Consider the following 11,144-nt stretch of genomic DNA (forward strand, 5'->3'; position numbering starts at 1 on the left):
GTCTGTCTAGTTGGTCCCGAGGGTCTTTAACATTAGTGGACATTTATAACTGTAGTCTGTCTAGTTGGTCCCGAGGGTCTTTAACATTAGTGGACATTTATAACTGTAGTCTGTCTAGTTGGTCCCGAGGGTCTTTAACATTAGTGGACATTTATAACTGTAGTCTGTCTAGTTGGTCCCGAGGGTCTTTAGTGGATTATATTAGTGGACATTTATAACTGTAGTCTGTCTAGTTGGTCCCGAGGGTCTTTAACATTAGTGGACATTTATAACTGTAGTCTGTCTAGTTGGTCCTGAGGGTCTTTAACATTAGTGGACATTTATAACTGTAGTCTGTCTAGTTGGTCCCGAGGGTCTTTAGTGGATTATATTAGTGGACATTTATAACTGTAGTCTGTCTAGTTGGTCCCGAGGGTCTTTAACATTAGTGGACATTTATAACTGTAGTCTGTCTAGTTGGTCCCGAGGGTCTTTAACATTAGTGGACATTTATAACTGTAGTCTGTCTAGTTGGTCCTGAGGGTCTTTAGTGGATTATATTAGGCTGACATTTATAACTGTAGTCTGTCTAGTTGGTCCCGAGGGTCTTTAGTGGATTATATTAGGCTGACATTTATAACTGTAGTCTGTCTAGTTGGTCCCGAGGGTCTTTAACATTAGTGGACATTTATAACTGTAGTCTGTCTAGTTGGTCCTGAGGGTCTTTAGTGGATTATATTAGGCTGACATTTATAACTGTAGCCTGTCTAGTTGGTCCCGAGGGTCGCTCGTATTAGTGGATTATATTAGGTTTACGTTGTGTAGTAATTTGGGACATTTGGCCCTATTGAATCAGTATGGAACTCAGACCACACCTAGCAGGTTAAAGCTGGGTCCTGGAGCACGGTTCACGACGACTGGACGTTGTCATCACAGTTCCATGATTAGTGAGGATTATCAGGGTAGATTTATAGGACTACTGGTCAACCCCTATTGGACACTTCTCTCACCTTCCAACAGTTGAATACGGCAGCTTTCAGGATGAATCAAACCACTATTTTTTATTCACCAATATATTTAGTGTATAAAGGCTCTCCAACTCTGTTTTTAATTTCCTAACTCTAAATAATATACAAGATTTATTTGTTTATCTACCAATTGGTGCTGAAAAGGAGATGAATATGCATGTATTTACATGGCTTTTTGCAACTGATCCCCACACTGCCTGTAGCTAAACAGCCGGTCAATTACACACTAGTCATTTAAAGTAATCCCTTCTAAACACTTTAATGACTCCCTTCTAAACACTTTAATGACTCCCTTGTAAAAACTCTCTTTCTGTTCCAAGTCAGAAAGTTAATCAACTTGGCACACCTGATATTGCATCATTCATAGTGGCCATGTTGAAACGAATACCCTCAGGAAAACGAACCTTTACCTTAATGGACTCCAACCTTAACGAACTCTAACCTTTACCTTAACGCACTCTAAACTTTACCTTAACGCACTCTAACCTTTAACTTAACAAACTCTAACCTTTAAAACAAACTAACCTTTAACTTAACAAACTCTAACATTTACCTTAACGAACTCTGACCTTTACCTTAGGGTCTTTAACATTAGTGGACATTTATAACTGTAGTCTGTCTAGTTGGTCCTGAGGGTCTTTAACATTAGTGGACATTTATAACTGTAGTCTGTCTAGTTGGTCCTGAGGGTCTTTAGTGGATTATATTAGTGGACATTTATAACTGTAGTCTGTCTAGTTGGTCCCGAGGGTCTTTAACATTAGTGGACATTTATAACTGTAGTCTGTCTAGTTGGTCCCGAGGGTCTTTAGTGGATTATATTAGTGGACATTTATAACTGTAGTCTGTCTAGTTGGTCCCGAGGGTCTTTAACATTAGTGGACATTTATAACTGTAGTCTGTCTAGTTGGTCCCGAGGGTCTTTAGTGGATTATATTAGTGGACATTTATAACTGTAGTCTGTCTAGTTGGTCCCGAGGGTCTTTAACATTAGTGGATTATATTAGGCTGACATTTATAACTGTAGTCTGTCTAGTTGGTCCCGAGGGTCTTTAGTGGATTATATTAGTGGACATTTATAACTGTAGTCTGTCTAGTTGGTCCAGAGGGTCTTTAGCATTAGTGGACATTTATAACTGTAGTCTGTCTAGTTGGTCCCGAGGGTCTTTAGTGGATTATATTAGTGGACATTTATAACTGTAGTCTGTCTAGTTGGTCCCGAGGGTCTTTAACATTAGTGGACATTTATAACTGTAGTCTGTCTAGTTGGTCCCGAGGGTCTTTAACATTAGTGGACATTTATAACTGTAGTCTGTCTAGTTGGTCCAGAGGGTCTTTAACATTAGTGGACATTTATAACTGTAGTCTGTCTAGTTGGTCCCGAGGGTCTTTAGTGGATTATATTAGTGGACATTTATAACTGTAGTCTGTCTAGTTGGTCCCGAGGGTCTTTAACATTAGTGGACATTTATAACTGTAGTCTGTCTAGTTGGTCCAGAGGGTCTTTAACATTAGTGGACATTTATAACTGTAGTCTGTCTAGTTGGTCCCGAGGGTCTTTAACATTAGTGGACATTTATAACTGTAGTCTGTCTAGTTGGTCCCGAGGGTCTTTAACATTAGTGGACATTTATAACTGTAGTCTGTCTAGTTGGTCCCGAGGGTCTTTAACATTAGTGGACATTTATAACTGTAGTCTGTCTAGTTGGTCCAGAGGGTCTTTAGCATTAGTGGACATTTATAACTGTAGTCTGTCTAGTTGGTCCCGAGGGTCTTTAGTGGATTATATTAGGCTGACATTTATAACTGTAGTCTGTCTAGTTGGTCCCGAGGGTCTTTAACATTAGTGGACATTTATAACTGTAGTCTGTCTAGTTGGTCCCGAGGGTCTTTAGTGGATTATATTAGGCTGACATTTATAACTGTAGTCTGTCTAGTTGGTCCCGAGGGTCTTTAACATTAGTGGACATTTATAACTGTAGTCTGTCTAGTTGGTCCCGAGGGTCTTTAGTGGATTATATTAGGGGCTGACATTTATAACTGTAGTCTGTCTAGTTGGTCCCGAGGGTCTTTAGTGGATTATATTAGGCTGACATTTATAACTGTAGTCTGTCTAGTTGGTCCAGAGGGTCTTTAGTGGATTATATTAGTGGACATTTATAACTGTAGTCTGTCTAGTTGGTCCCGAGGGTCTTTAACATTAGTGGACATTTATAACTGTAGTCTGTCTAGTTGGTCCCGAGGGTCTTTAGTGGATTATATTAGGCTGACATTTATAACTGTAGTCTGTCTAGTTGGTCCCGAGGGTCTTTAGTGGATTATATTAGGCTGACATTTATAACTGTAGTCTGTCTAGTTGGTCCCGAGGGTCTTTAACATTAGTGGACATTTATAACTGTAGTCTGTCTAGTTGGTCCCGAGGGTCTTTAACATTAGTGACATTTATAACTGTAGTCTGTCTAGTTGGTCCTGAGGGTCTTTAGTGGATTATATTAGGCTGACATTTATAACTGTAGTCTGTCTAGTTGGTCCCGAGGGTCTTTAGTGGATTATATTAGGCTGACATTTATAACTGTAGTCTGTCTAGTTGGTCCCGAGGGTCTTTAGTGGATTATATTAGGCTGACATTTATAACTGTAGTCTGTCTAGTTGGTCCCGAGGGTCTTTAACATTAGTGGACATTTATAACTGTAGTCTGTCTAGTTGGTCCCGAGGGTCTTTAACATTAGTGGACATTTATAACTGTAGTCTGTCTAGTTGGTCCCGAGGGTCTTTAGTGGATTATATTAGGCTGACATTTATAACTGTAGTCTGTCTAGTTGGTCCTGAGGGTCTTTAACATTAGTGGACATTTATAACTGTAGTCTGTCTAGTTGGTCCCGAGGGTCTTTAGCATTAGTGGACATTTATAACTGTAGTCTGTCTAGTTGGTCCCGAGGGTCTTTAGTGGATTATATTAGGCTGACATTTATAACTGTAGCCTGTCTAGTTGGTCCTGAGGGTCTTTAGTGGATTATATTAGGCTGACATTTATAACTGTAGCCTGTCTAGTTGGTCCCGAGGGTCGCTCGTATTAGTGGATTATATTAGGTTTACGTTGTGTAGTAATTTGGGACATTTGGCCCTATTGAATCAGTATGGAACTCAGACCACACCTAGCAGGTTAAAGCTGGGTCCTGGAGCACGGTTCACGACGACTGGACGTTGTCATCACAGTTCCATGATTAGTGAGGATTATCAGGGTAGATTTATAGGACTACTGGTCAACCCCTATTGGACACTTCTCTCACCTTCCAACAGTTGAATACGGCAACTTTCAGGATGAATCAAACCACTATTTTTTATTCACCAATATATTTAGTGTATAAAGGCTCTCCAACTCTGTTTTTAATTTCCTAACTCTAAATAATATACAAGATTTATTTGTTTATCTACCAATTGGTGCTGAAAAGGAGATGAATATGCATGTATTTACATGGCTTTTGCAACTGATCCCCACACTGCCTGTAGCTAAACAGCCGGTCAATTACACACTAGTCATTTAAAGTAATCCCTTCTAAACACTTTAATGACTCCCTTCTAAACACTTTAATGACTCCCTTGTAAAAACTCTCTTTCTGTTCCAAGTCAGAAAGTTAATCAACTTGGCACACCTGATATTGCATCAATCATAGTGGCCATGTTGAAGCGAATACCCTCAGGAAAACGAACCTTTACCTTAATGGACTCCAACCTTAACGAACTCTAACCTTTACCTTAACGCACTCTAAACTTTACCTTAACGCACTCTAACCTTTAACTTAACAAACTCTAACCTTTAAAACAAACTAACCTTTAACTTAACAAACTCTAACATTTACCTTAACGAACTCTGACCTTTACCTTTACTCTAACCTTTAGCATTTTCTTGGGCATATAATATTTATGCTGATGTAACTTTCTCATTCATCATTATTCACGATTCATTCAGGATTATCCATAATCATGGTAGCGTCCATATTAACATAGATCTTAGGCTTGTGTGCGGCTGCTTGGCCATGGAAACCCATTTCATGAAGCTCCCGACAAACAGTTGTTGTGCTTCGTTGCTTCCAGAGGCAGTTTGACACTCGGAAGTGAGTGTTGCAACTGAAGACAGACAGAACTCTATAGTGAGTGTTGCAACTGAAGACAGATAGAACTCTATAGTGAGTGTTGCAACTGAAGACAGACAGAACTCTATAGTGAGTGTTGCAACTGAAGACAGACAGAACTCTATAGTGAGTGTTGCAACTGAAGACAGACAGAACTCTATAGTGACTATAGTTATAGTATAGTATAGTTCTATAGTTACAACTGAAGACCATTTCTACGTGTAATGTGCTTCAGCACTCAGAGTCCCGTTCTGTGAGCTTGTGTGGCCTACCACTTCACGACTGAGCCGTTGTTGCTCCTAGATGTTTCCACGTCACAATAACAGCACTTACAGTTGACCGGGGCAGGGCAGAAATTTGACGAACTGACTTGTTGGAAAGGTGGCATCCTATGACGGTGCCACGTTGAAAGTTACTTAGCTCTTTAGTACGGGCCATTCTATTGCCAATGTTTGTCTATGGAGATTGCGTGTCTGTGTGCTCGATTTAATACATCTGTCAGCAATGGGTGTGGCTGAAATAACCAAATCAACTAATTTGAAGGAGTGTCCACATACTTTTGGCCATGCAGTGTATGTACACACAGTTAGGGATAAAGTGACTGAACTCTCATGCATGGTTCAGTGTTGTTTCGAAACGAGCAAAGAAGGTACAGTAGTTAGTAGCCCTGGTAGGCTCGCATCACTGGGCAGCTCACGGCTGGGGTTCCCTATGTAATCCATGCTAGTTTGCAAGCCAGTGTGTAGTAGGATTCGATCATGGTCCTGTATTGATGCTTTGCCTGTTTGATGGTTCGTCGGAGGGCATAGCAGAATTTCATATAACTGTCCGGAATAGGGTCCCGCTTCCTGAAAGCGGCAGCTCTAGCCTTTAGCTCGGTGTGGATGTTGCCTGTAACCCATGGCTTCTGGTTGGGATATGTACGTACGACACAGGAAGTTGGTAGCACCTTAACTGGAGAGGACGAGCTTGTGGTAGTGGCTAGAGGCGGAAATTAGAGGAATAGTATCAAATACATCATTCAAACACAGTTTTCAAATACATCATATAGTTTTCATGTGTTTGATGCCATTCCCTCAGCAGCCTCTTGTGACGTGTCATCGATGCACTTATTAATGAAGTCGTTGACTAATGTGGTAAACTCCTCTATTCCATCGGATGAATCCCGAGAACATATTCCAGTCTGTACTAGCCAAACAGTCCTGTAGCTTAGCATCCGCTACATATTTAGCACGTCACTGATACTTCCTGTTTGAGTTGTTGCTTGTAAGCAGGAATCAGGAGGATAGAGGTATGGTAACATTTTTCCAAATGGAGGGTAATAATCTATAATTTCCTATGTGTCTCTGTGTCAGCAAAACAAACAGCCCAAAATAAATTTTATGTCAAACTTCAGGCCTCACCTCTAACTGACTGACATGGGGAAAAGAGAATCGTTTGAGTGAGATTGATTTGACGAGGATCTGCTCTTCAAAGCAGAAGGTTTTAAGACGTTGACGTTCTGTAACAGACTCCGACCTGAACGACAGCAGCTGACCCCCGTCAGTATGCATCTCTTTATTGACGCATGGCACTTGGAGAGAGAGTCAGTGAGATCAAGCTGCTTATCATAACTGAAGTCATCATCAGTGCTGTGACCTCCTACCTATCCCTGTGTAGTCCTCCTACCTATCCCTGTGTAGTCCTCAGCCCTCCTACCTATCTATTACATTTTTACATTTAAGTCATTTAGCAGACGCTCTTATCCAGAGCGACTTACAAATTGGTGCATTCACCTTATGACATCCAGTGGGACAGTCACTTAACAATAGTGCATCTAAAACTTAGGGGGGTGAGAGGGATTACTTATCCTATCCTAGGTATTCCTTAAAGAGGTGGGGTTTCAGGTGTCTCCGGAAGGTGGTGATTGACTCCGCTGTCCTGGCGTCGTGAGGGAGTTTGTTCCACCATTGGGGGGCCAGGGCAGCGAACAGTTTTGACTGGGCTGAGCGGGAGCTGTACTTCCTCAGTGGTAGGGAGGCGAGCAGGCCAGAGGTGGATGAACGCAGTGCCCTTGTTTGGGTGTAGGGCCTGATCAGAGCCTGGAGGTACTGAGGTGCCGTTCCCCTCACAGCTCCGTAGGCAAGCACCATGGTCTTGTAGCGGATGCGAGCTTCAACTGGAAGCCAGTGGAGAGAACGGAGGAGCGGGGTGACGTGAGAGAACTTGGGAAGGTTGAACACCAGACGGGCTGCGGCGTTCTGGATGAGTTGAAGGGGTTTAATGGCACAGGCAGGGAGCCCAGCCAACAGCGAGTTGCAGTAATCCAGACGGGAGATGACAAGTGCCTGGATTAGGACCTGCGCCGCTTCCTGTCCCTATCCCTGTGTAGTCCTCAGCCCTCCTACATGTCCCTGTGTAGTCCTCAGCCTCCTACCTGTCCCTGTGAGTCTCAGCCCTCCTACCTGTCCCTGTGAAGTCTCAGCCCTCCTACCTGTCCCTGTGTAGTCCTCAGCCCTCCTACCTGTCCCTCTGTAGTCCTCAGCCCTCCTACCCTATCCCTGTGTAGTGCTCCTACCCATCCCTCGTGTAGTCCTCCTACCCGTCCCTGTGTAGTCCTCCTACCTGTCCCTGTGTAGTCCTCCTACCTGTCCCTGTGTAGTCCTCAGCCCTGTGACCTCTCCCTGAAGAGGACATGCACAAACATGAAGACACCTGTACATAATACATATCCTACAGGCACAGGTAGGAGGGCTGAGGACTACACAGGGACAGGTAGGAGGGCTGAGGACTACACAGGGACAGGTAGGAGGGCTGAGGACTACACAGGGACAGGTAGGAGGGCTGAGGACTACACAGGGACAGGTAGGAGGGCTGAGGACTACACAGGCACATGTAGGAGGGCTGAGGACTACACAGGGATAGGTAGGAGGGCTGAGGACTACACAGGGACAGGTAGGAGGGCTGAGGACAGGGATAGGTAGGAGGACTACACAGGGACAGGTAGAAGGGCTGAGGACTACACAGGGACAGGTAGGAGGGCTGAGGACTACACAGGGATAGGTAGGAGGGCTGAGGACTACACAGGGATAGGTAGGAGGGCTGAGGACTACACAGGGATAGGTAGGAGGACTACACAGGGATAGGTAGGAGGACTACACAGGGACAGGTAGGAGGACTACACAGGGACAGGTAGGAGGGCTGAGGACTACACAGGGATAGGTAGGAGGGCTGAGGACTACACAGGGACAGGTAGGAGGGCTGAGGACTACACAGGGACAGGTAGGAGGGCTGAGGACTACACAGGGACAGGTAGGAGGGCTGAGGACTACACAGGGACAGGTAGGAGGGCTGAGGACTACACAGGGATAGGTAGGAGGGCTGAGGACTACACAGGACAGGTAGGAGGGCTGAGGACTACACAGGGACAGGTAGGAGGGCTGAGGACTACACAGGGATAGGTAGGAGGGCTGGAGGACTACACAGGGATAGGTAGGAGGGCTGAGGACTACACAGGGATAGGTAGGAGGGCTGAGGACTACACAGGGATAGGTAGGAGGGCTGAGGACTACACAGGGATAGGTAGGAGGACTACACAGGGATAGGTAGGAGGGCTGAGGACTACACAGGGATAGGTAGGAGGGCTGAGGACTACACAGGGATAGGTAGGAGGGCTGAGGACTACACAGGGATAGGTAGGAGGGCTGAGGACTACACAGGGACAGGTAGGAGGACTACACAGGCACAGGTAGAAGGGCTGAGGACTACACAGGGACAGGTAGGAGGACTACACAGGGATAGGTAGGAGGGCTGAGGACTACACAGGGATAGGTAGGAGGGCTGAGGACTACACAGGGATAGGTAGGAGGGCTGAGGACTACACAGTGATAGGTAGGAGGGCTGAGGACTACACAGGGATAGGTAGGAGGGCTGAGGACTACACAGGGACAGGTAGGAGGGCTGAGGACTACACAGGGATAGGTAGGAGGGCTGAGGACTACACAGGGATAGGTAGGAGGGCTGAGGACTACACAGGGATAGGTAGGAGGGCTGAGGACTACACAGGGACAGGTAGGAGGGCTGAGGACTACACAGGGATAGGTAGGAGGGCTGAGGACTACACAGGGATAGGTAGGAGGGCTGAGGACTACACAGGGACAGGTAGGAGGGCTGAGGACTACACAGGGACAGGTAGAAGGACTACACAGGGACAGGTAGAAGGACTACACAGGGACAGGTAGAATGACTACACAGGGACAGGTAGAAGGACTACACAGGGACAGGTAGAAGGACTACACAGGGACAGGTAGAAGGACTACACAGGGACAGGTAGAAGGACTACACAGGGACAGCTAGAAGGACTACACAGGGACAGATAGGAGGGTTGAGGACTACACAGGGACAGGTAGAAGGACTACACAGGGACAGGTAGAATGACTACACAGGGACAGGTAGAAGGACTACACAGGGACAGGTAGAAGGACTACACAGGGACAGGTAGAAGGACTACACAGGGACAGGTAGAAGGACTACACAGGGACAGCTAGAAGGACTACACAGGGACAGATAGGAGGGCTGAGGACTACACAGGGATAGGTAGGAGGGCTGAGGACTACACAGGGATAGGTAGGAGGGCTGAGGACTACACAGGGATAGGTAGGAGGACTACACAGGGATAGGTAGGAGGGCTGAGGACTACACAGGGATAGGTAGGAGGGCTGAGGACTACACAGGGATAGGTAGGAGGGCTGAGGACTACACAGGGATAGGTAGGAGGGCTGAGGACTACACAGGGATAGGTAGGAGGACTACACAGGGACAGGTAAAAGGGCTGAGGACTACACAGGGACAGGTAGGAGGACTACACAGGGATAGGTAGGAGGGCTGAGGACTACACAGGGATAGGTAGGAGGGCTGAGGACTACACAGGGATAGGTAGGAGGGCTGAGGACTACACAGTGATAGGTAGGAGGGCTGAGGACTACACAGGGATAGGTAGGAGGGCTGAGGACTACACAGGGACAGGTAGGAGGGCTGAGGACTACACAGGGATAGGTAGGAGGGCTGAGGACTACACAGGGATAGGTAGGAGGGCTGAGGACTACACAGGGATAGGTAGGAGGGCTGAGGACTACACAGGGACAGGTAGGAGGGCTGAGGACTACACAGGGATAGGTAGGAGGGCTGAGGACTACACAGGGATAGGTAGGAGGGCTGAGGACTACACAGGGACAGGTAGGAGGGCTGAGGACTACACAGGGACAGGTAGAAGGACTACACAGGGACAGGTAGAAGGACTACACAGGGACAGGTAGAATGACTACACAGGGACAGGTAGAAGGACTACACAGGGACAGGTAGAAGGACTACACAGGGACAGGTAGAAGGACTACACAGGGACAGGTAGAAGGACTACACAGGGACAGCTAGAAGGACTACACAGGGACAGATAGGAGGGTTGAGGACTACACAGGGACAGGTAGAAGGACTACACAGGGACAGGTAGGAGGGTTGAGGACTACACAGGGACAGGTAGAAGGACTACACAGGCACAGATAGGAGGGTTGAGGACTACACAGGGACAGGTAGAAGGACTACACAGGGACAGATAGGAGGGTTGAGGACTACACAGGGACAGGTAGGAGGCTGGGTTGGGGATGTGGCGCTGTACTCTAATGTGATTTATGACTACCTGATACACACACAAACACTCCCCAAAACCGAACCCACCCCACTTGTGATTTATACTCACACCTGCACATCTCATCCAGCCTCCTCAGTCAACCTATGGAAGCCAACCACCCAGAGAACCTCCTTCATGATGTACTGTGCTCAGCAAAGTTGGACAGGAATGTACAACAGAAATACAACCTTATACAAATGGACATATAAGAATTTCTGACCTACATATTAATATGAATCCGTTTGTGTTGTGGTTCAGTGTTTTGAGATGGGGTTAAGTGCAGATATTGAGAAGTTGAGCAAACTAGCACTGTGGCGCCATCTAGCAACAAGACCTGGGATA

At 46.1% G+C, this 11,144-nt stretch overlaps 1 protein-coding gene across 1 annotated transcript in view; it reads left to right on the forward strand.

The window, feature by feature from the left end:
- The window catches only part of LOC124048043 (striatin-like), a 153,969-nt gene that overhangs the window by 104,753 nt on the left and 38,072 nt on the right, over positions 1 to 11,144 (forward strand). The window lies entirely within an intron of this gene.

The sequence above is a fragment of the Oncorhynchus gorbuscha genome, linkage group LG11, assembly GCF_021184085.1.
Source record: "Oncorhynchus gorbuscha isolate QuinsamMale2020 ecotype Even-year linkage group LG11, OgorEven_v1.0, whole genome shotgun sequence".
Classification (NCBI taxonomy): Eukaryota; Metazoa; Chordata; class Actinopteri; order Salmoniformes; family Salmonidae; genus Oncorhynchus; species Oncorhynchus gorbuscha.